This window comes from Sander vitreus, chromosome 8, assembly GCF_031162955.1.
Source record: "Sander vitreus isolate 19-12246 chromosome 8, sanVit1, whole genome shotgun sequence".
NCBI lineage: Eukaryota > Metazoa > Chordata > Actinopteri > Perciformes > Percidae > Sander > Sander vitreus.
The window spans coordinates 20,137,632-20,164,557 of NC_135862.1; the positions used below are offsets into that span (position 1 = coordinate 20,137,632).

The 26,926-nt window shown below is 42.2% G+C and overlaps 1 protein-coding gene across 5 annotated transcripts in view; it reads right to left on the reverse strand.

Annotated features, from left to right (window-relative positions):
• The window catches only part of plxnb2b (plexin b2b), a 120,363-nt gene that overhangs the window by 51,131 nt on the left and 42,306 nt on the right, over nt 1-26,926 (reverse strand). Inside the window, exon 3 of one of the 5 annotated variants that reach the window (XM_078257397.1) lies at nt 10,386-10,527. The exons of the other annotated variants lie outside the window; for them this stretch is intronic. The gene's annotated coding sequence lies outside the window, so the exon portion shown is untranslated. The remainder of the gene's footprint in view (nt 1-10,385; nt 10,528-26,926) is intronic. 5 annotated transcript variants of the gene reach the window in all.

Genomic DNA, 26,926 nt, shown 5'->3' on the forward strand with positions numbered 1-26,926 from the left:
TCCTTTTTTTCTCCGTTTTCACATTTGTTACTGATTTCTGTCTCTGAAAGGTGCTACAGTTTATACATGCAGATGTTTATCATAATTACTTCTCTGTTTGTAGTCATTTTATTACATTTCTAAGTCAATTGACCTTAGTATACTCCATTAGCCGGACTGTGTTTTCTCACCACAAGCTGCTATTTGACGGATGGTTAACCAGTTTTGACTACGTTCAAGTAGTCTGACATGTCACATGACCTTTAATGTGCTTTTTTCTTGGGGTTTGTGGAAACACCTGGCAGGAAAATCTAGTGTTTTGCATTATCAGCAGCTCCTGTACATACCAATTAAACCTAGTGTACGTCTATGCATCTAAAAAAATGTTTGAAATTAAACAACAGCTGTTTGCTAGTTTTTCTTTTCTGTTTTTGTACACAACACAGAATACCATGCTGTCTAAATATTGGATGGGATTGTAAATATGGACAGTAATTGAAGCATGACTGCCTCTCTGAATGTACCTCCATTGTGTGCGATCCGCCAAAAAAAATGTAATATCCATATGTCCATAGATTCGCTTGGCCACGATACAGACCGCACAGAGAGACTCCACAAAAGGCAGATTATGTCAATTGTTTCAGTAACAGAAAATGACTTGATTCCTTTGACTTCCAATCAAACATGCTGTTACAAAGCAACTTTCTCAGTCTGTAATGTACAATGAATGGGCAATGTCTCCGGGCATTCATTTAGGTTTCAGAAAGTTCTAGTTCCACTTACATCCATGACTTCAAAAGAGTCCTTTTCCTACTCATGCAAATCCTATAGCCAGCCCTTGATCTGAAAAAAAAGTGTTGCACCAATTTTCCTCAGATGCTGCATTGTGGGTCAGTAGAAAAAGAAATTCTTAAACATATATCAAAGGAGCCTGTTCTCTCCTAGGATGTCTCCTTCTGTCGCTCTATCACTTTTCATCCTTTTTTTCATAGGCTTAATCCTGAACGCTGGAATTAAAAGAGGCTTCAAAGAGCTGAGGAGAGGCAGATGTCTGGTGGGGATGACACAGGTGGAATGAGGCCTATTCCTCCATAGACCAGCCTACCTCTCGTTTCTCAACATGTCTCTAAGCTGTTGTGAGAGAACATAGCAAGTGGGCATACTATACAACACGTGGTTATTCTGAATAAATAACAAGCTGCTAAATTTAGAGGCTGCGTCAGCCTGAAGCTAATGAAGCCTCCAATGGCTTGGGATAAATAATGATGAAACACATCACGTGTTAATGAAGCTGGCACATCTGAAAAAATGTGATCATGTGAAAGACACAATGGGTGAATTAAAACTGCCAGCTGCTTTTTTTTTTTTTTTAAACAAATGTCAAATATTTCTCTGCACACTTCATTTTAGCGTTACAAGAAAAGGAACATTTTTACACAGAATCATTAACTGAACTGACTATACTGAATCCTCATCGTCACTGAGCGAATCAGTACTTTTAGAAGTGGAGCTCCCCTCACTGGTGACTATACGCATCGTTGTTGAATGTTTATTACTTCCTCGTTTCAAGCTTTTTAAAAAGCCAAATAAGCGATAATGCTGCGATAACTCTGTAGCAAATAGGTGGGTCTGGAACTATCAACCTCAAAAGATTTGATCAATTATTTATTAATTTCATTTCTTTCTAGTTTTTATAATATATCTTAATGTCAGAAACTGAAGTGTATTTTACAGTAACCTCAGCCCAGCTGGTGCGCGCACATATGTGATGTCATGAAATCGCCGTAACTGTTTATACTTGAACTTAAACATTCTATCTTCTTCTATCTGTATCTTTGGCTTTAAGATAAGCCAGTCTTTATTTTTGTGAAACGGTTTAACTTGCATCAGACTAATCCAAGAGTAAATTTTAGACTGGCCTGACACAACAGAAGAGTCTGAAATATATTTGTGAAAAAAGGACTTTATCATCTTTTGCTGACAAAGTCTAATATGTTGTATTTTTATAGATATATTAGAATGTTGTCAATAAACCAAACAAGAAAAACTTAGGCTATAAACAGTGCTTGTATTAGCCTAGTTTTGTATGCTACTGAACCCAACAGCAACACACTGAAGAACTTCATGAACAGTGATGCTAAGTGAATGAACTTGATTGACACGATTTCATTCAGCAAAGTGATTTGTAATTTCCACCTCTATTTTTTTTTCTATTGTTTGTGTTGAAATAAACATTAAGAGAAAAACTGCAGAGGTACTGCATTCACAGGCTTGAAAATAGCACATGAAGGTGTGTCTCTTTGTTGGTGGTCATTACACACGTGCACACAATCCTTTTTTATGACAACTACAGTACCACCTCTTTCACCCTCTCTCAACAAGTTAGGGCATGTCGGGACAGGAAAAGAAGCTCTCAGCAGAGAAAAATGAAAGATAATTGAAAAATGGCAGGTGTGCACGCAAACACACACAGATTAATAAGCTTAGAGATACATGTGCACGCACCAATATGTGCACCGGCGCAGTTTGAAGTGCTGACAAGGTAATCCCACTCCAACCACACAGAGACACTCTTCTCTTCAAACAGACACACTGCGTTTCTTTGACACAGGGGCAGTAAAGCCCAGCATGGCAGTCTGCATGCCTCTCGGCCAATCCTCTCCCCACACAACACCCACATCCCCCCTTTCTAGGACAACACCCACCAGGAAGAAGTCTACGAGCGTGCCTGTGCAAGGAAGCAAGAGATCAGGAAGGAGAACAGAGAAAACAAGAATGTGGGCACGTGTGTGTGTGTGTGTGTGTGTGTGTGTGTGTGTGTGTGTGTGTGTAATGATTAGAGCACACACATACACAAACACTTGTGCAACTGCTGACCTGGCAAGTTTCGAACCAGCATGAGTGCTCCTCTCACTCATTAAAACAGATAGGGAAAGGAACCTGATATAATAAATAAAAAAAAAGACATCCTACCCTAAAAACATAATGGGATATCAACCCATACTGCAATCATTCATATTCAGCACTTTCTTTATCGGAGAGCTGGCTTTGACAGATGCCAGGGTCTGACATTGATGTGGGGGGTGTCTTCACATTGAAGCCGCATTCAGTGTTATACTCTGATAAAAGTGATCTGCTATTAAATTACTTGCATGTCCCCAGAAGCCTCGGGCCTGGGTGGAGAAGGGGGGGGTTAATGGTCTAAAGTGAATTGTGCCATGTCTCTTGTGTGCTGAAGAGGCCTGCTAAAGTGTGTACAAAGCAAACATGACAACGTGGGTTAAGAGCCATACAAGGAGGCGGAAATGAGGGGTGGATCCTCATCCTTTATTTTCCCGCCACCGTCCAGGGAAGGAAAGGCAGAAACGAGCAGCATTGTTAAAGATGAAACATGAAGTGGGAGAGTGTAGAGAACTCGCTTTCTCTGCACATCGCCCATCTCACTTTTTTGACATGCAAACGCTCTTGTTCCCTCCTTACAGTGAAATTGTTTCACAAGTTGCAATGGGAGGCTGTTGCGACGACAGCAAATTCCAATTACCATATGAACAATTACCCTGCCGTCAGGGTTGGCAGTTCATTTATTTCAATTTGACTGACTGGGAGAATCACGCTCACCAAAGCAGCCAGCCCAGCCATTGTATTCAGGGCACCAGGCGGGGGATTGATGGGCCAGGTCCATTTCAGTGGGATCCAGCTGCTCTGGCCTAAATATGCTAAGACCTTTAAAGTTGGCCCGTGAACCAAGGACTGTGTAAATCACACTTATTCTCTAATAGACCGTGTGTGTGCCCGTGCCCCAATTCTCACGCCTGTGTGCTTGTGTTTCTCTTGTGTGTCTACATGCGTCTGCCCTCTTGTGTAGGTTTGTCTGTTTTGATATATGACCACGAGTCACAGGTGCGAGCGTAACCCGCACACACCCACACCATCCTTTAAGGCACAGCAATTTTCCTCATTGGGACTGATATGCTCTTTGTGTGTCTGTTTACCGCTCCGTCACCATTTTCAAGGCTCCTGCTATCTCCCCTCTGCCAGCTGGACACTTGAGCAGCGAGTACACAAAATCACAGGCGCACACACACACACACAAAAACTACAGATTTAAATGTGCATGTGTGCAGGGATACACATACACAGGCACACTCACTACTGCACTTTTCATACCTTTCTCGGCAGCCAACCTCAATGTCTCTTGTAATCTCTCAAGCTCTGTTTGTCTCTCAAACAAACACACAGACACAACTTCTCTCTGTCTGGGCAGCAGCAGCTTGGGCTAATCTCCCAATGCTAACTGGCCTCCCCCACCCCCAGCTGGATGTTGCAGCTCTCCAGCGGGACAGAGTGGCTGTTTGCTGTGTGGACACAGCTGGCGGATGTGGAGAACCTGATTAAATGGCCTGGCCTGGCGGAGAAGAGCTACTTTCAGGAGCCAATGGCTTCTCTAACATCGCCGCCACATCCAGACGGTTGCTAATACACACAAACAGGTGTAGGGGCATGCATGCATACACAAACTCACTAATCAACTCGACTTACTCACAGATATGCATCTGAGAGCCAACACTGTTGCGTCATATGAAAAATGCTGCCCACATCCACAAGTAGGGCTGCAACTAAAGAATGTTTTAATTATCAATTAAGCTTCTGAATTCTTTAATACATCGATTAATAGTTTGGTCTTTAAAATGTCAGAAAACTGTGAATAAAGCTCAAAATGAGGTCCGACAATTTCTTGTTTTGTCTGACCAACAGTCAAACCATTTTTTTGCTTGATAAATGACTTAAATGTTTAATTGATGAATTTAAAAATGCCCATCAAGTAATCGCTTAGTTGAATAATCGTTTCAGAAAGTCATTTTCTTTGCGACACATTGCTTGATAGCTGCAGGGAATTTCGTTTTTCTCTCACTACTGTCAGAAGATCAGACTCTTTAAAGAACAGGTGATTTAATGTCTTGCTCAAGGGCACTTCAGCAGGTTTGATGCTTGCTCACACACACACACACACACACACACACACACACCCCGAGACTTAAATCCCTGCTTCCTCTGGTTGGAGGGCAGCTTCTCTAATCTGTACAGCACCCTGAGGCGATCCTCTGCTCCCAACACACACTCACCTTCCACATACATACAGCACGCATTTACATTGCAACACACATGCAGCCACAATTAAGAAGTCAGGCAGGCAGACTGACTGCTGGGAAGGAATCCATTACACACCTTATTGGTCATAATGATTTCACTTCACCAGCATAAACGCCAATGAGCCATGAAGGTATCTTGTAATGTGGTTTAGTCTCAGTGCCCAGCTTTAGTTTGGTTTCAAGGGGAATACTGATCGTATAGTGACTGATTGCTCGCCTGCCATTTTATAGGAATTCTGATGAAAAAGATGTCACCAATGTGTGTTTATAGCTTTGGTATTAAAGGAATAGTTATGGAAAACATGCCTTTTTGCTTTCTTTCCAAGAGTAAGATGAGAAGACAAGAAGAAGCTATCAATCTCATGTCTGTGTTAAGTGCCGAGATGGAGGTGGGACATGTTTAGCAGCGCTCAAAATAAACGCTGGAAGTAGGGAGAAGCATCAAGTATGGTTCTGTCCAATGTGAAAAAATGTACAGCTTCCAACACCTCCAAAGCTCAGCAATCAACACTTTGTATCTCGTTAGTTTAATGAGTGCAAAAACATAAGTGAAAACACCGACAATTTGCTTATCCGGTTTACAATTTGCTTTTCCATCTGTCATATACTTCCATGTAGCATCTTTGGCTTTAGCGTGGGCTGCCAGACACAGTTGGTGTGGTCGCTGTGCCTGCTACCAAACCTGGTAACCTCACTGTGATAAGGAAAAGAGGTCAGTATGCAAGCCTTACTTTTTCCATAAACACTACGTTTGCACCCACATGTGATGTAAGCATAATTAAGCACCTTTCCTTAAGGGACCTCACTCAGGACAGACTTATGTAGACTTCTAGAGGATACTTTGTGTTGGTATTACTTTAAATACAAGGATGCACCACTTGTAATTATTACGTGTAATTATCTGTCCTTTCATCCACCAGCTCTGCTCTTACTTGTCTGAAGTATTTCTCCTGCACATACATACTTGTAAAGAGCAAATTAGAAACATGATTAAAAGAAAGGGCGTCCGCCAGGAGATAATTATCTAGCTGTATCTAATGTTTTTTTTATTTTTTTTATTACCTACCCGTTTACATGGCATTGAAGAAATCATCTTACTGGAGAAAGCCCAATGTTACTGGTTACTGATGTACATACTGTTACAACAAGCTGCACCCAGTCACTGCACCCATCGGTTGTTCACCAAGAAATAGTTCTAGCAAGTAACTCCCCCAAAACCACAAGTTGGTTTCTTATACAAACATTTTTGTGTACGCATTAAACAAATGAGTTACATGTTAATAAGTGAGCTTTACAGATGTTGGTAGGTGTATTTTTAATGCAAAGATATGTGATCAATATTGATCTCCTCATCTAACTCTTGGAAAGAAAGCAAATAGGTGCATTCCCACAAAATGTTGAGCTATACCTTTAAACACAGGTAGGAAAGTGTAGGAATAGAGCACAAGCTGTGAGAGATGAAATCTCTCTGGTTCTGTCTAGACGTGTGAGAGCTGAATAAGCGAGAGAGGTAGCCTCAGGAAAGAAGGCAGGCGGCATGAGAGATGATCGAGAGACTGAAAGACAGGACCAACAGGAGGACAATCACACACACACACATTACTGACTTGAGTCTCAATAGTTCCTTTGTGCTAGTTGGCAGGTGCCTGTCACTTGTCAAAATGAGTCAGAGAGTGGATGGTGACTGAGCATTGTAATAGTGGTCGCATAAGCGCTGGCTGAGGCCCAAAAAGATTCCAGCATTTGGTAATGACTAAAAGCTATCAGGTAATAGCACAAAGATTAGCTAGCTCTCCCCAGCATATGGAGAAAAGGTCACATTTGGAGCTTATAAGGTAATGGCTAAATTAGCTGCAAAAAATACCTCATAAAATTAAATAGCTTCCAGCGAAGAGGAGTACTTTCCGCTGGCCGTGCAGAAGGAAATAGACTGGGCTACTTTTTAATTAGTCGGACGACGAGAACTAATCACAGGAAGGTTAGAGTCTGATAAAATGTGTGTATGCCTCGACACAAAACCTCAAGTCATAACACAAGAGCACTCTCTAACTTCCTCTTTCGCTCACAAATACTAATGAAAAACCACATTTCCTTGGACTACCTCCAACCCAACTCCTTAGTGTCACACACTTTCACCAAATGTTCTTGATGCTATTGAAACCACTCCACAACACTCATCCCTCCATCCGCTGACCCTCACAATCATCCATCTCTTCATCCATCATCTATCAGTGTTTCTGCAGCCGAAGGGGAGAGAGCTGCTAAGCAGGGCCTGACTAATGGCTAAACAAACACCATTATCAGGCCTCGGTGGCCGAACGCTGAGCTACAGGAGCCCCAGAGCAGCTGAGGCTCTTTAATTCTTAATCCCCATTGCCCTGCTCTGCTAGCGGATGCTCTAAACTAAACTAGGATGGGTGGTACTGAAGGTCAACTAATGAGGGAATAAGCACAAAAACAGAGAGGAGATTTGAAGTAAAGAGGATCCTTATGCATACATTGCACACACATGCACAATCACTTACTGCAAAAACTGAGTGGAGAATAGACTGTATTAAGAGGGGCTAGACAGAAATGTTGCCCACTCGTCTTGGCCAATTCCCTCTCTAAAAAAAGGCTCAGGGAGAAGTTAATGAGCCTGTTACAGCCCCACAGTTCCCCTGATAAGGCCGCTGATTACACCACATGTTCAGGCAAGAGGATTGTGCATGTGTGTGTTTGCATGCACATTTGTATCTGTGTCACCTGACCCAAAGCGGTCATCTACTAATCATATGTTCACAAGACAGGAATGCACATTTTCTGATAAACACACTTTCACACACCAATCACTACTCTCGAGGTACAATCTATCCCTCTCACACTCGCTCGCCTACATACACCAGCTAAGTCACACCCATGATCACATTTCTCACACACACACACACACACACACACACAATCAAGTGTGACTGAGTGAGCAAGCCACTCAATGAGAGTGGGTGATTAGGCCCTCAGAGAGGAGGCCTGACCTTTCCCTTCATATCAAGTCCTTCTTGTGCATGTGTGTTTTTATGAGTCAGTGGCTGTAAGCTCTCGGGCCCGCACCACTTCACATCGAATGTCACTGACTTAAATGAGATGGCCAAACAGACAGTAGGCTGGAAAAGAGAAGCCAAAAATAGAAATAACCTAAAAAAGAAAGGAGAGAGAAAGACTGAAAGAAAAAAAGTGCTGTCACAGATCAATCTTCTGTCTTGGTTGTCTCCCTCTTTGCATAAAAAACATAAAAGCTTAGATTTTTAAAATTCCTTGTTGGTTGTGGAAATACCGTGCAGTGGGTACACAAACCTCCCCCTCCTACTGTCGAGATGGTTGAGTCTGCACTTCCGCGTTCTCAGAGCTGAGATGGACAGAGAGGCAGACAGTTGAGTCAGGCCTCTGAGGAGCGAGTGAGCAGGGGGCAACTGAGGTTTTGTTTGCGGGTTTGATGAGCTACTAAATGCAGAGAGTTAGTTAGCAGCCAAATTATATTTATGGGCTCTTTTTGAATTATACAGAGCTTGTGTACCAGTAGACAGAAAGATGTTTGGGTCCAAGTTTTACCTCTTAGAAGGATAATCAGTTTATTACAACTTTGGTCTTATGTTGTAACAATGTTAGTAACAATAGACGTCACCAGATACACTGCCGAAGTATGTGGATGCGACATCACTACAGCTGAAATTATTAATCAATCAATAGAAAATATATTAACTATTTTAATAGACAGATAATTGATTAGTTAATTTTTACCCCTCTGTGATAGGAAACTGAATCTTTATGGGCTTTGGTCAGACAACATGCAATTTGAAAACATCAATGTAATGAAGGTTTTTCACTGTTTTCTGACATTTTAAAGACCAAACAATTCATTAGTAATAACAAATAATTAGCAGATCAATTTTTTTTTATTTTTGCAGTATTTTATCTATACAGGCGCACATAATACAAACAAAAAAAAGACAGAAAACCAGACAATTAAAAAAAAAACACAACAAACAAAAAACAACACACAGCCAGCACTTACTCATTATATGGAAAGAAAAAGTATAAATATATATGTCGATTCACTGAACAGATGTCCCAGAAAGTCCACTCACACAGATTGAGTCAAGGAGGCCTGAGCCGGAGGGGAGTGGCAAAGTCTCGGTATGGATAACTAACGAAAGTAAAAAAAATACTAAAACAGTGCTGTGCATTTAGGTCCCAGTTTGTGGTCTATCCTTCCTGATGTATTCTATGAAAGGGCCCCAAATCTTCTTGAACTTACTTGAGAGTTAGACATGGAAAAACGAATTTCTTCAAGATGTAAACAGGAAACCATATCATATAGCCACCTCTTGAAGCAAGGAGGGGAAGTTGACTTCCACTCCTTTAGGATAACCCGTTTTGCAATGGTCATACCAAATATGAGGGCTTGTTGTAAAGCGGATGAGCCAAAGAACCGTTGGAACAGCCCAGTATCACTAAGAGACAGTCAGGAACCAGTTGTCTATTATAAACAGCACAACACGCTTTTATCCTGTTTAACCCTTTTGCCCATAGCTCGTCAGATACTTTGCCGATGTCCTTGATCCATGCCTCTTTAATATGAAGAGAGGGGGTTGCCACAACGAAGAGGTTAACAAATTAGCAGATCAATTTAAGAAAAGAAAGAATACGCTGCAGCTCCAAACATCACAAAAAGGAAGTTCAATGAGGCAAGAAGCTCCAACTGTCAGAGAATCAGACAAGTTCAAAAAATCCCCAGGTTGTTTGGAAGAGAAAGGAAAGGTAAATCTATTACCTGAAGTGTCTGTTGTAAACACCCATCACAGGTTAATCTGTGACCTTCCACAGCTGTTTTCCACAGTTGTGCAAAGAGGAATTATTAGGAACACTTCAGGTTGGCCCACTTTTAGTTTTCCCCTTCAAATAAAGTGGCTTTGTAAATGTTTACAACCTGTCAGATCATTTCACTGCTTGCTTTTCACCCCATCTGACTTTATTGTAGCGATGCCGCCATCTTCCCAGATCCCAAAAGTTACTTTGGTGAGCACAATGTTGTCATATCTGATAGAAAAGACCAAAACTATAAAAACAAGTTGAGACAAACTGGAATTATCCTTTAATAGCAGGTTAAGTTATGTGATGCTGGTGGGACTACTTCCCATCTGTCTCGTCTCGCCCCTTTCCCCGTCTCTCTCCTCCCTTCATCGCCACAGATCTCAGAGGAGATAGCGAACCGGCACTCACCGTTGACGGGCCGGAGGACATGTGGCGCGACGCCCAGGTTAATTAAGTTTGAAATCGTGGAGATGATCAGTGGTGCTGCCACTCAGGCTGCCAGCCTTCCTCCACTCCCTCGCCAGTCCCTGCTGCTACCAAAGTGCCTGGGCTGTCGGACAGGTAGAGAGGCGATTGTGTGAGAAAAAGAATGTGTTATTTTGTATGTGACTTTGAAAGGGACGAGAAACCAGAAAGGTTTGTGAAACTATAAATCAATTGATTGATTAGGCAGAACATTTTAATTTCTTCCTTCTTTTTTTTTATTAAAAGGTGTTGTATGCAGACAGACAATTTGTGATTTTGGGCTTTATAACTAAAATAGACTTTTCTTGCCTGGAAAAGTAATGATTTTAATAATCAATTAATCTTTACAAATTTAAGTCACTCGTCAAGGAAATCAGCCACACATTGAATGAAACATAAAATGTTTGCTTGAAAAATGAATGAAATGATTAATTCATGATCAAAATAGTTGCTGATTAATTTAATGTCAATCAACTTTATTGTTTCATTTCTACTAGGTATAGACACATGCATTCATATAGAGAAACACACACACACACACACACACGACCGGTGTTGGAAAATAAAAGAAAATCACAGAGTCCCCAAATCCCGTCTACAGCCTTTTCTCTACCATGATTGCTCTGCTCCCCAGGAGGCTGCTATAAGGAGCTGGAGCTACAGTGATTGTTGATGGATGCCTATTGGAATGAGCAGCACGTATAGTGCACTCCCTCCCCACCTCCACCACCACCTGTAATCCTGGAAAAATGGACTCTACGTATTAGTGAGACGCTTAAAAGGCAGGAGCCATTTCACACAGTCACACACACACACACACACACACATTACTGTAAAGCCACCGGTAGTACTCTTATAGAAGCTGAGGGATATCATTCCGCTGGCTCAGTATCAAGACCTTTAGTGCTGAGAGATTGTTACGTACAGTGGTGGAATGTAACTAAATTACAGTACTTGATTAAATGTACTAGTACAAGTGCTTTTAAATTTTACTTAAGGGAATTGTACTTCAGTGGTACTAGTTCCATAAAACCATTAGATTTTTGCATACAAAACATAATATACAATACAAAATTCTAAATATTATGCATTATAAACTTTTACATTTTCATGATTATGCCCTGACCTCACACTTTTACTTAACATTTTGTTACTGTAGGACTTTTACCCCCATTTCCATAATTTTTATGGCAGTGGTGTATACTTAAATTTTAATTTTTTCAAGATAAAGTCAGTTCCTAAAAACGGGTTTATAAACAGACGTCCTTCACTTGTTTTAAGAAAAATATATCTTTTAGTAGAACTGTATCCAGAATGGTCTTTATAACATTGGGGCTTTTGCACTGTTACATAAAGTAGTTAAAATGATCTGCACTTTGACCAGTTGCAACAATAATATGCTACTTACACATTAATACATCAGTAAAAATATTCCAATAATATAATCAATATATAACTCCTCCACCACTGGTGAGGTGCAATGATGTGATCCACACATATACATACAGTATATTCCTCACCTGATGAATGGCTACGATTATATTATATTTTTGAATAATTGTTCAGTCCTTGTGTGATCACCGTTTCTAATCAAATGCAGACAAACAAAAAGGTCAGAGGGAATTAGCCCCCCTGCCGCCTAAAAATAAGCTGCTTTAAATCAGGTTGCAGATGGCCTGATAAGCAGCAGGGTGGCATTACGTGCCGATCGTGTGGCGTAGCTGAGGCGTGTCAGCGATAGCATCTGCACTTCGTCTCTAAAGGTGCCACTGTGTCTTTCATGTCAGGTGAGTGTGCTGACATTCTGTCACATCCAGACTTCAGATGTGGTGGGGTGGAGGGGGCTAAACATCAAAGTCTGGGTTTATGCTGGCAGGGAGCTAACACAGACGGACACAGCACGTTCCTGTAAAAAGACGTGGACACCCTCATGCACACGCTCGCATGCACTAGCCATGACCGGTGACAGGCGTTAAGTTTGAGTGTGAGATAGCGCTGATGTCTGCCAGTGAGGCGTACATTTCAGTCTCTTTATCTCCTGAGCCTTCTGCTTATAATTACAGCCGTCCATTCTCTCGCACCCAGTCACACCAAAGCTGCCAGTCTGCGTAGCTCGAGCCAGAGGAATTATTACCTGGGCCATCGCAACGCGGAGTACGCCAAGGTCAAGCCCTGTGTTCAATTTCACTTTGATTCCAGTCCACCTTTCTTTCTCCTCTACCACTTATCCACTCCTCCCTCCCGGTCCACCCACACTGTTGCTGTTGAATTTCACTCCAGGGCTAACCTCTATTTCCAGGACAACCAGCACCTTGACACTCATTCATTTCCAATCCTGCAGAGTGGTCGGCTGAATTGAAATTGACGATTCAATTTTTGGAATGAAACTCAAGAGTCCTTTTGGAATTGACTCGCCCCTCCTGCCCTCCCCTCTCCTCCTGCTTGGGTGCCCGTTCTGCCACCCCTTCTGCTCCCCACCACTCGCTATCTCTGTCCTGGTCCGCTGAGTACAGCCAATTTCTCCACTTGTATGGAGACGTGGGCGAGATGGCTACAGCAAAGCGCAGCTTAAAATGCCCTGCAGTTCCCACCGACTTCTCTCAGACACCTTTTACTCCATGCCTGCTCTCTCTCATCACTAAACTGCCGTCAAACAAGCAAACACTTAAAACCAAGGGGTTTATTTTCAGCATTGCTCCCAGCTGGATGTTGGGTGGCAATTTAAAAATGATGTATGCAAATGTAATTTCGCTGTGTGTCATCCAACACAGCCAATTAATGAGTGAGCTTCTCTAACCCAACTATAAATTAACAAGGCTAGATATAATAGCTAGATTAATGTGTTTTTCCTGGCACTTGCCTAATTGCTAGAAGACACCGGTGGGGCTAGTGTGAGCAGCCTCATTTCTACATGTGATAGAGTGAGTTAAGACAGAGAGGGATAAACGCCTGCATCAACTTTATTTATCATTTATATGAACTTTGTTGTCTCTTTGGTTTTTATTGATGGGAATGTATGAGGAAAGTGATGGGGAAAGATATTTTGCCCTCAGGGAACTTGTATCTACTTCAGCAGAAATTACTAGCATCCGTTTTTAGATTGAGTTTGGTCTGAAGGACGGCATTAACTTCAGTTAGACTTAGGAATTTATTAATGGAAAACAAATCCACAAGTGGTCAGAGGGGCATATGTGCATGGATGGCGTATCTGGTAATGAGAAATGTGAGCTCAAGGCAGAGGAAAAAACATGATTGGATGATTGATGAAGATGGAGAGAAAATAAGCGGCGTAAGAGGTAAGGGAGACAGAGAGGATGAGTAACAGTCTGTCTCAGCCAGAGGAAGGAAAAAAAGAGTGAGAAAGACAGAAAACAAGCTCCAGGATCCAAAACAGCACATCATCAACAAGGAGGCTTTTTTCTTTGCCCCTCTCAACCGATTGTTCTCTTCACCGAGGGTGAGAACGCTAATCCGCTGTGAAAAGAGGAGTTGTGAGGATTTAGTCTAAGTATCCTTATTAGTGGGAATTCACTGATATGGGGAGTGGGAGGGAGTGGTTAACGGGTGAGGGGAGAAGGTAAAGGGCAGAATGAACAAGGAAGAAGAGGAGAGCAGCAGGAGGGGCGTAGTGTATCCTGAATACACTGTAGGAGCCAAATGAATCTTTAATACAGTTCTTAATGGTGAGGGAGGGAAGAAGGGAGGAGTGGAGAATATAAAGAGAGTGAGGGAAAGGAAGAGGAATCTCTGAGGAGGTTACCGAGCCCTGCGTATCACAACACTCCTGATAAGTGCCAGCCTCCGAGGATCAAAACTAATTCTCCACAGCTCCAATGCCACCACAGAGTCCCTTTCAGATGCAGAAAATGGTGGCAAAGGACGGACTTGCCTTTGTCTTCAAAAACAAACCGAGACGGGCCTTATGTTCTGATAAAAACGGATAAAGGATATTTCCAGGTGATTAATTTCTTAATTGCTTTTGTCAAACACATACCCTGCTGGAAGCTTGGCCATGGTACATCGTTTTAATTACACGCACAAGAGCCTAATTAGTTGTATCTGTTGAACCAGAGGCTAACGTGCACCCAATTAGACCAGAATCAAAAGGATGGTACAGTCAGATGGGGGGAAATATGCGTTTCTTTGTTCTTGCACAGTATTCATCAAATAACAGAGGAAAGTACAGACAATGCTCAACTTCCCAAGTTGCTGATGTCATGATCACCCCTGCTATCTTTAAACTAATTAAATACATTCTCCCGTGAGTGCTTGAACGGGTGGCTGCCTCTCTTGTCGGTGGCTCCATCTTTGTCTTGCTCACTGATGATAATTGCTAAAGTGGAAAAATCATTTGTTCCATGATAAAGGCTAAAAGAACACAGCTCATTATTGTGGCATTTGTGCAACAGTTTGGCAAAGTAGTCTTTAGAGTCAGATCCACCAGCTGGTTGCCATAGAGAACAATAATAAAAAGAAGAAGACACTGTCTAAAGTGCAGAAATTATAGCACAATACTGTTTCTCCTGTAAAGAAGGGATGATGCTCAGTGATAATTTAATGTAGGAGTATAGTGGGTGCTGATGTTGCACTATGGTAACAAATTGTTAAACAGGCCCTCAGGGGAGATGAGATATAGCAAAGCAAGGAACATCTGACATGGGAGCTTAGAGCTAGAATTATTTGAGAACATCTACAAATGAGTTCCCTAATGACATGATGGACAACACGGGTAAAACAGAAACAGCAGATCAACCACTTTAGAAACACAACCACATCAAAGGCTTCTCCACATTTCCCATAAGAACATCTCCTTCCCTCCTTAGTGAGGCACAACAATCCTAGAGACTACCACATCTACTGCAGGTTTTCGCAAAAACGCTTGGCATGGAAAGCTTTTTACCCGCATTTCAGAGAGCACATAATGGTCTCTTGGGGAAGCACTACAGCAGAGTCGGAGGGAGGCGGCTTTTCAGAGCGTGTAGCGTTTCATCTCTGCATGTTTCCCTGTTAAATTTTAACAACCTAAGGTCTACTACAATCACTCCCATCAATCAATGGTAAGCACCTAGAGTACATCGCAGAATTAGCTGTGGCAAAATGGAGTCCTGTAGGGTTTTTCTCCAGCCACCATTACAGCCTGAAAGCACACCTAGCTAGTGAGGTTTCCCCCGGTTCTACATGTAGAGACGACTTTTCTGAACTCTTCAGCCTTGTTTGTTGAGGCCAGGTGAAGTATGCACTGTTATCAAGAGGTACACATAAATAAGTAGCTGTACAAATGCACCTGTGGGAGTGCAGAGGAGGTTATGCTAATAATATGTGGCATCTGGTGGATCTGGTCCATTTTCTTGAGTGGTTGTATTCTACCTCTGCAGGAGAAGCGCCGGGCATCTGGCCTGATCCACATCCCATCCCACGTCCCTGACAAGTCACATCTGAGCGGTGGGAGCAAGCGGAGGGAGGGATGACATGGTTGTTGTGGTGGTGGTGGGGTGTCTAACTACTGACTGTTGCCATGGCAATGGTAGACCAAGGATCAGGAGGTGAGATCGCATTGCGTGAAGCTCTTGATAGCTGCGTGAGGCCACACGTGGGAGATATTCCCAAGGTTTAAAATCACTGTCAGCCGGCAGCTCAAGTGGTCCATGCACACATATGTATTTACGTGCGAGTTAGTGTGTGTATGTGTCAATGTGTGCAAGTGTGTTCCAATCTCCCTGGGAAACTCATCTGGCCTAAGCTTCCAACCGGCAGCGAAATCCTAAAATCCTACCTACCAGCTTTCTCATGAGTGACAATCTTCTCTTACCGGTCCCTCGTGGGTTCTTACTTTTGATAGGAAGACGAAGAAGAAAAAACATTGGTAAGAAAGCAGGATGTGTGACTCTAACAAGAGATCATCTATGTTGAAAGAATAAAAAGGAGGTTGCTATGTTGCAGCACAATAACCGAAAACATCAGCCATGTTTTCTTATTTCCCGATCGATAACTAGCACGCATGCCAGTTATGCAACCCTGCATCTTGGACCAAATCAATGCCAGCCTGCTTTAAGAAAAAAAACCTCATCAACATTTCGCTGCGGTATGCCCATTGAGTCGTTTCAATCATCAACTTACACTCTTGAATTTTCATTAGGAGGCACTTAATAGAGACAGGCACGTTTAGAGTCTCTCTCTGGGTGGGTGGGTTGTGTCGATTAGACAGAGTTAATCTCTATCACAATAAATAACATTGATTACAAACGCTGAATGCTAGGAGAAGGGTGTAAAAATTAAAGTGCAAAGGAGGACGGGAGTTGACATATGACAAGAGCAGTGGAAATGAATAAAGGGAGATCAGTAGGTGAAACGTAAGAGAGGGCGTGAGAGTATAGAGATTGAGATTATGTGTGTTTGTTTGAATGTGCGGCAGGAAACTAGACAGGGTAACCACAGTCATTCCTTTAGGAGGATCAGATTCTCAGTGAGTCACAGTGTCAGACCGCTAACAGACACATGCACTCAGAGTCTTTAACATAAAGGGGGAAACAGGCGCTGGCTCGAGTTTCCTTGGCCGAGGCAAACGTTAACAAAACAAATCAAACCAAACCTGTAATGACATTGCCGACGCTGAAAATAATCTGTGCTGCACACTACGGGTGAAGAAGCGTTTTCTTTGCAAACACAGTTCACCAGAGGGTCACAGTGGCAGAGACCAATTGTTTTCAACTAAATCCAATCCTGTGCTGCTACAATACGTTCTTGACAGCAGGGAATGTACCAGAATTATGCCCTTCCTCTGCAAATGAATCAGACGTTTAGTTGTACTTCTCTGTCCATAAAAAGAGAGGAAAAAAAAATATAAAAAATCACCAGGAGTACACGCCTCTCTCATCAAGTTTATCTCTTCTATCTTTCCTTCCCCTTCCCGTCTTTCCTCTCTGTGTTTTTTGGTCCTGGGACGCGTTCTTATGTCTCAGCATATTGGTTGTAACTGCCACCCTGTGTGACTACAATGAATAAAAACATTTGATCGCAAAAAAAAATCTTTTCCCAGCGAATACAAAATTACTCCTCTATTTTATTTGGTTTTTAGTGGACAGTTGTTCTGTACAAGTGGGGAGAAAAAGGCTATGTTCTCAAGGGCAATGACCTTGCACAGCTTAATAGATCTTTTCAATGTTTACTGCCTTGGTATGCTGCCTGGATTCGTTTATAATGCAGCATGCTCAACATCACAAATCGGGGATTGCGTGGCTGTTGTCAGGGATTACCGGTCTGGTCTTTGAGTTTTTCATTAAATTGCTGTATCGGAAAACAAACAAACAATAAAAAATAAAAAAACTCCCCCCATCAGCCTCCTGGCAGAACAGACCATCTCACACATACATTTGCAGGACACACATTTATTCATAAACTTTTCTTTTTTTTCTAAAATGCTGCGCATCCTCATTTTATAAATAAATGATCTGACAGACTGCAGTGACAGAGACACATGAGCTTTTGTATTTTCTAGATGAGAGTAACATTGATACAGTGGAGGAAAGCATAAATCAAGAAAAAGCTTATAACCACAGGGTGGACATCACATACATTTTTTAAAAGCTGTAATATGTTTAATAACTAAGCTCTTTATCCTATATAGGGCTGCAGCGTGATTTCGTTTGACACCGTAGAGAGTGGAATCCTCTTACTTTCGTCTTTATGAGGTCAGCATTGGAAATGGACAGAGTTCAGACAGATGGGGCCCGAGGGAATGAGGCACGGTAAAGAGATAAAAAAAAAAAACGGGGATGAGCATCAGAGCAAGCAGGGGGGTGAAGACAAGACAGGAATGGGTGGCGAGACAGAAATACTGTATGTAAAATTAAGGGGGAAAGATGAGTGACTGGTACAGAGACAATTAGAGAAAAGCTAAGGGAGATTAAAAGAGTCACGCTTCAACCACAGTGCTTGCTGAATTGTCGAACAGTGTCTGAAAACCCCTCCTCTGAAACCTTTCTGATGTTGAAATTGGGAGATCTGTGTCAGACTATTTTTGAAGCTTTCCTAAAAGCAGCGATTGGAGGTGAAAAGTTAAGGCAGGATTTGAACTTCTCTCTCAATATCTCTTTTTTTCATTCTTCACACAACTACTTCTGTCACTGTTCACATGTACAAATTAATGCAACATGCCTTCAAGGACAGATTGGCTGAAAGTGTGAGCCGTTTGAAAGATTATCGCACATTACCCCTTTCTGTGATGGCAGGTTTTTCTCGACGCCTTTGAATGTTGACTGTTCAGAGCAGCTATAATCATTTTTGCCTTCAGACGTGGTTGGACAACATGTCATACAAACTAGTGAGTTTTGAGTATAACCTGCTGCAGTTGTTTTAATGATGGAAGATGTCGTTTAAGACGTCATTGCTAATAGTAAGAATGAGAATTCAACCCCTCATGTTAGCTTAAGCACGCCCCCTTAACAAATCCAAAAAATGCAATCAAACCCAGACTAGGGAGTGGAATTTGCCACAAACACTATAACCCTAATCAACACTGTTAACTATTAATTTACTAATTTCTGTATTTATATGTCGAGTGGTGGGTAAAGGTGACATTGTCTTGTAGTATGAGGGTGTGGTGATTCGGGAGCGAGAGAAAGACTGAGATGGCAATGTAACAATGTTCTGGTCTACAAGGCCCTAATGTTGTTGATTTCCTCTTTGCATGAGGTGATTAAGAGACAGATTTCCCATCAGTCACAGAAGAATGGGAGTCTAATTTAGTTTCACCTGCTAGCAAAGACATCTCCTCCTCAAGCATTGATGGACTGCACTCCCTCATCTTTTCCCATCTGGCCCGTTAACACTGCTGCCCCCTGAGCATTGATGTGACCACTTTTTCCTGTGCAGGCCATGGGGTCCTCTGCAAAATGACTAGTCGCCAAGTGCTGTCTGAAGTGAAACTTTTTCCACTTCGCCGCTCAGATCTGCAGGAAGCAGTCTGCTCCAGAAGCTGCCACCATTTTCACCGCCCCCTCCTCCTCCACCACCCCTTCCCCCCTGCATCTTTTAGAGATGAAGCAGGCAAACAGAAGCGCTCCTGCTAGTCTCCATCCTCGGGGCAAGAACACAGCCCTGACAACTATCTCCTCCCTGCGACAAGCAATCCTTTTCTGCAGGGCTGCCCAAAGAAAAGTGTTGATGCTAACAAAATGCATGACAGCCACTCAGTTATGTTAACAGCCAGCGCACACAGAAGAGCAGTATTCCTCTGTTTGAGTTTAGTTTTATTTCCAATCACCCCTTCTAACATCTGAACTCTGCAGTCTCAAGGGAGGGGCAGCGGGGGAGGACAGTTGACAGTGAGCTAGACAGCTCCTCTCCACCAGGGGTTTCAACTCTTTGTCCTGCAGAGAGGCATGGGTGTGCAGAATGGGATAGGGTGGTGGGGGTGTGAGCTGGGTCGGGGGGAATGATGGTTTAGCATAAGGGGGAATGGAGGGGACCGGAGAGAAGCGGCCCATCAATATCCTGTCATGGCTGCCTTGGAGAGCTACTGCGACAAAAATGCTGAGATAACACAAGACAGACAAGTTTACTTCCTTGCTTTTTAATTCATGCTGGAAGACAACAGGGGAAAAGTTTACTTGACTTCCACTTAGGGACAAGAGCGAAAAGCTGTGGAATAATCCATGTCAGTGGACCTTTGTGGATAGAATAATCAGAGAGTAGATAGCTTACTGTATGTTGTGTTTTTTGGGAGCTCCACAGGGCTTAGTACAGGGCCTCCTCATGTTAATTAAAGACCAAGAGCAAAATAAGGCAAAATGGTCCTCACAAATAATACTGAAGTGGAATTAATCACCCCGCATTGGTATAAACAGCTCAAGGAGGAGTAAGTTGTTCAAAGTATGGGTTTTACAGCTGAGCGGATACGCACCCTGATTTCTCTTTTAAACTAATCACTCAAGACAGAGGATGCTTAAAGAAGCCTCACGTTTATTCTGCAGAGGTCTACCTTCCGTTCATTTAATGTGGTGCATGGAGGCTCCAGCTGACCTGCTAGTGCAGATAGCATAGAGGAAATTCTCTTATAGGGCAAATAAATTGTCTAGCGAAACTATTTGCACCGTCATCGCTGTGAAAAGGGCAATGACAGCTTCCATAGACCATTCCACTTCATCACTTTTAATGCATGTTAAGAGGATGGGTCTGACAAATTAAAATCCCTATCAATTACTTCTCGTCTCTTGCGACTCGTAAAGGGAGTGGTGTTTTAAGGTAAATTAGTCATTAGTCATTAGCTCTACATCATCAAAAATGCATTAAGAGTTGTTCTAGGGCAACTAAAGACAGTTTTGGCAAAAGAGATATAAACGATATATACTGTAGTTTCAAAATCAAAACTGAGGAAGAACTCCAGGCACAGACACAAACCCAACCATTTCTTTCCAAAGAAACTCTTATTACCTTGCAGGTGTCAACTCTTGATTCACCACATACTCATATGCTTTCAAAATCCCCTCTCGCACCGTTATTTAAAATAAAAACCATCAAACATTCTCAGAGATCCCTTTTTTTGTGCACTTTTTCAGTCTTTCCAATCCCTCTAACCAAATATTGCATCAACTTGTGTCTTGCTTTGCTGGAGAGCTTCCACACAGAGTCAATAAAGCAGTGTGTGCGTCTTTCGTATCACATCTAAGATAGCATATGAGTGGGCTGCAGGGCCTCCCTCATCCACAACACATACTACTGTTGTTGTTTTTCCTCCATGCTGGCAGTGACAGAGTGGAGCATTCCAAGTTTGCATCAAGCAAGTCAGAGCTTTTTGAGAATGTTGATTGCAATGCAGTGCCTTCTGCTTATGCAATCCTCAGAGACCGAGGCCTCCAACTAAAACATCACAGTAAAAATGCACGTCAATAGTTTTTGATAAGCTCAAACTGATGGTAGGCCAGCTAGCAACATGTCACACTTCAAAAGGCTGGTTTCATTTGATTTTTCTTGGACTCGGTTTATTGTTTGGCTCTGTTTACTACTTTAAAATTATATCAAACTTGTATTTCAACAGTGCTCCTGCTTCCTCCTAATTAATCTTTGTCGTCAGTGATGGAAGTATTCTGATCCTTTACTTAAGTAAAAGTACCACTCTGTAAAAATACTCAATTACAAGTTCTGCATTTAAAATCCTACAGTAAAAGTATCAACAAAGCAAATACTCACATTTTAGAAGCTGGACCAGCTTTTGTTAGAAACATTAATTAATTGAAAATTCCTAATTGTTTGTATAGTCAACTTACATTTAGCTCTAACATACATAAATACCCCACCAGACATGCCACCAGAGGTCTTTTCAAAGTTCCTAGAGCCCGAACACAATCAATGCAACGTACAGTATTGTATCGAGGGATGGTTGCATGGAACTCACTTCCAGCAGAGATTGACAAAGCGCACAATAAATCAAGCTTTAAAAAACTAGTAAAGCAACATCTAAGGGCCCTAAGACTGTACCCATATTTTGTACTTTGTTTATGTATAGGAGTATTGATATGTAAACAAAGATGTTGTTGTTGTATTTATTGTGATATTTAAGAGTACATGAAGAGGAATATGTATATTTATATTTGCAAGAAAATAATACTAGCTATACTGCTTTTATTTTTATATCATATGGCCGTTTTGTCTGAAAATTTCTTATTTTTATAGAATTAAAATTAAAATATTTGCAGATTTATTTTCTGTTGACAGACTAATCAATAATCAACAAATGGTTGCAGCTCTAACCGATACGTAATCTTATATAATACATTTCTAGATTTTTTTTAATCAATTATTTTTTATTCCAACACCAACAAATTAAAGGCAATACAACAGGTTTACATTTAGAATATTGTTGCATCAGTGCATAAGTAGCATTTTATTGTTGTTGCTGGTTCATGTGAAGCGATTTGTAAGTACTTTATAAACAGTTTGTTTATTCCAGTGGTTTATTAATTAAATCTGGAACACCTAAAGAATGACCAGTAGACCTTTTGACCAAAAGCTGAGCTTCTAATAAAAACAACTGTAGAAGCGAAGATGACGACCACAAATTACCAGTCGTGACGGCAAAATTAGCTACAACAACAACAGGTAATTCTCACGAATTATAGCTAATTGAGTGTCTGTACTTAATGAGAAGGGGAAAACATTAGGGAGACATCACCACAGTGAGGGAACAGATATAGAAAGTCTTGAAGTCAATTGACCCTGCACATTTCTCACCCCTACACATGGGTTATTTCAATTCACCACTCCAACCAATTATACTTGCAGGGAAAGTGCCTACCATACAAAAGATAGTCCAAGTCCAATTTCTCCCGCCCTTTCTCTTAACTCTCACTTTCTCAGTACGATGCATTTTAAACCATCAGACAAGGCCGGGGACAAAGTGCATATTTGAAAGACAGTGTGGGCTGTGATGGGAAAAAGAACAGTAGGGAGGAAAAGTAAGTTCAACTCAGAGCTATCTCGCTTCCTTTTGATCAGGAGGAACTGTGGATTAGAAAGGATTCTCTAGAAGTGTCCATTTAATTCGCATAACATTTTATAAACCCACCAGTAAACGTTACAGCACTCCCAAGGTCAGATTAGACTACATGCCCCTACTACAGCAGCTTCTTTTTTTACCTTGGACTTAATTTCTCCACAGTAGTAGGTCCACAACAGTGGGTTGGTATGGCTTTCACTTCACAAAAATAAAGAAAAAGGAAACCCTTCTCTTTGGCTTTGGTCTCATTCCTTTCCCTGTGATACATGCCGCTGCTCTGAACCAAGCAGGTCGACTTTTCCACTGTGTGTTAGATGAGGATTTCTAAGAGAGAATCAGACAGAGTGACAAGAGCGAAACATTTCTCCAGGCGTGTTAACTATTGAGAACTGTGAGGCTTTCTGCAACAGCCCTCCAGCCTCTTTTGAACTTTAAGTGTCACATCTCTAGAAACAATTTGAGATTGTGTTGGGAATGTGTTTGTCTGTGTAAGTCCAGGTTTGTCCTCTGAGGGGAGAGTATTATGTCTGTAGGGGTGGACTGATGAGACAGGCATGCAGACTCCGTTTTTGTGTCGTCAATCACCTTCACGTAAAGTAAATGATTTTTCAACAAGCTCCAGGGTGATGGATAATCAGAACGAAAGGGTGGGCTGAGTACCCCTCTCCTAGTTTTTCAATGGACGGTGGAGGGGAAGGTCCCTACATCACCGCGCTCTTGTTGTGCTGTGCACGTTTTTCCATTTGGGCGCTAACGTTAAACGTAGCGCCCTGGGCCAAAGCGATGATGGATTCCCCCTCCTGACAGCTTCCCTTGTTTCAAAGGAGCACTCAGGATGAGAGGGGGGGGGTGGGGGGAAAGATGTCTGGGGACAGAAGCCTCATGTCGAATGAGAAGCTGCCAAATGGAGCCTCCACAGCTCTTCATCAGGGCCGGTGGTCCTAGAGGGATGGCTGCTCCAGGCAAAGTCTAAAAACTGCAAGCCAGGCAACACATCTGTGCAGCTGGGTTCCCTCTGTGGCATGAAGCATACAAACCCTCCAGCAAGTAGAGGCATGCGAGTCAGGGACAAAGAGAGAAATGCAGAGGGAAAACACAGACAGAGGAAAGTGGGGTGTATGTGAGACTTCTGACTCCAAATACTGAAAGCAAAACTTTCTCTCCCCTGAAACCAAAAGCAGCACTCCAATGGCAAAGGCGCCAAAGAATGCAAAGCAAATCTCCATGGTAATTCTCCCTCTGCAATCATCTTGGGTCTCTCCAGCTGTATCACTCACACGGTTTGTCTCTATCTATTTTCATTCAGGCATAATTAAGGCCCACTGTTTATATTGTTGATCGACAATTAAGATGATTCACAGTCTGGCGGCAATACTTTTTCACTTGATGGTATTGTTGTCGCAGCATCTCTGTCTTACTGTTGATCCATAGGAGGAATTTATTCTGAACTGATGCAGCAGTTTGCGCTGACATTGGCTTTACTTGTGATGTTGTTTGCCTCACCTCTCCAACCATGTTCATCTCTGTTTTGCAAGTGACACTTTTATTCGATTGTCTTTAAACCTCTTCAAAGTTTTTGCAAAAGGGTAGCATGGCTGCTCCCCCAAAACAATACATTAAACATAAAAGCTGAATTGAAAGAAGGTTTCCCACACAGGCTTGTGATGTTGACAGCATTTTCATGTAGGAATTACCAGTTTTTGGGTAAGAAAAAATATTGATGTAATCATTTATTTCTTGTTTTGGATGCGAGTGGAAAATCTTACATGGTACCAAAGCTAGCAAATGACCAGGCCAAATGTCCAAGACTTGCTTATGGCAATAAGGCTTTTAATCTTCAGGCAGCGGCAGCAAACTCCCATGTCTGGTGAGACTTTCCATAAGGTTGTTTCTGCACGTTCGTGTTATGCACACTGCACAAACACAGCTTGCGTTTAATGTCTATGTGATGTCTGAATTACTTAAAGCCCATATTTCAAGAGCTAACACTCAGACAGTGCCATAAATTGTGACCTCATTTGTAGGACTAATTTTAATAAGTTAGTCTCATTTTAAAGCAGCCACTTCCTGCATATTGTACTTGTTTGCTCTGATCCATGCCTCTCTGTCCCCCATGCATTCACAATGAATAGATTTATTAGTAACTACTTAGTGACATGGTTTTTGTCATTGCACCACAACTGTCAGCATCAACAATGTTTAACTTGTTTATTATTAATAAGCAAAGAAATAATATAATGATGTATATGATTACAGTATGTTCTCCATAGCAATAACAACCCTGCTTATTACGCATGTATGAGAGTCAGCCTTGTATAATGTGAAGTGTGACCTTAAGTTTTATCATGGCAATCATGACCCTGTCCAGGATTTACATTAAAGAATATCTGTCTCATTAGATTATGGAATGCAATCTGTGCAGGGCGAGATAAAGTGGTACCAGGTCACACACTCAATATCTCATCATTATGTAACAACGGGGAGTGCGACCATCGCTCTCCACACACATGCTTACACATGCACACGCGCTCTCTCTCACCCACCAGGTCGAACTGGCAGCCTTTCTTATCAATTTATAACACAAAAACACATGAAACACATGAAACACAAACTGCAGCCGATGCAGATAGGAATTAGGATTTGGAGAGACTGAAAATCAAAAAGGTACAAATCCAACCAAGAGTTTTCACACTGCCTTCCATTTCTACTTTTCTTTCCTCCATCTCATTACAGTGCACTTTGGGAACTAATGGACAGGGTTCTCACAGCCATGCAGCACTAATGATTTACAGCAACGGAAAGTAAATACACTAAAGATACAGAGCGAACAGGCCTTGAGGTATTATTCAGGGACATTCCTGTGCACATTGTTTCATTTAAAAACATTATTTATGAGAACAATTTCCCCGACAGTGTCTAGAGGAAAATGGTAACGGCACTTAACATCTCTCTCCATCTTTAGAAAGAAAATGTCATGCAAATGGATGATTTCTCATGTGCTCCCCATGAACAATCCTACTCAAATGCTGCCCTGCAAATCACTTAATGCAGCGGGGAAATGGGCATGTCTGCCTCATCTTACAGCGCCTCAGAGATGGAGTAGGAGATTGTCACTTTGTAATTCCACTTCTTGCTCTGTGCCAGGAAAACCCTCCCTCAAACATTTCAGCCATGATTTAGGGATACAAAAAGAAAAACAAACCTCCCCTCTCTCTCAGCTTTTTACCCATTTGTTTAAAAATTATTTTAGCTTCAGAAATCCATGAGAATGAGAAACAGAAAGAAAGCAAGAGGGGGGATTATTTGCAGCTTGCAAAATCCCATCAGAAAGGATGGGGTAGAAACAGATCACTCTGTGTTACATGGAAGAATAAGAGCTGCAGCACATTGTATAGCCTGCTGTATCGCCCTCCTCGCCAGGCTTCTTCTCATCTCTACTCTCTGAGGGGCTGGGCCACTCCCGGGGAATTAACCCTGCAGTCATTATGCTGGTGAGGGTCACTGGATCTGTGGCATGTGTGGAAACACCAGTAGCGCTCTTGCTTCAGTGCTCCGCCTCAGGCCTCATGCCTGCCTGCCTCCACACACACACACACACACACAGACACGCACACACCCGAAACTGAGCAGTGTCACGTACATGGAGAATACCCACACACCCAGGCTTGTTGCCCAGTCACCAGTCAGCCTGCTTAATAAGGACGGAAAATAGTCCCTGCAGCACTAAAGGCACAATAACAGAAGCCATGATATTCTCTCTGTAGCTGGAGTTCAACTGCCTCTGTGTCCAAGCAGAGGGCTGGAGGTTCAGAAGGCTAAGCGCACACGCTCCATTTGAATTAGAGCTGGATTCACTGAGGTGTCAGGGCTCGTTTTCAGCTGCAGCCACCAGGGAGATGCCAGCCAGGTTATCTCCTAAACCAGTACCACATTGACGTACCACAGGTAAAACGCCGGTCCAAATAATGAGTGTGATGAGACTAGGCAGTGC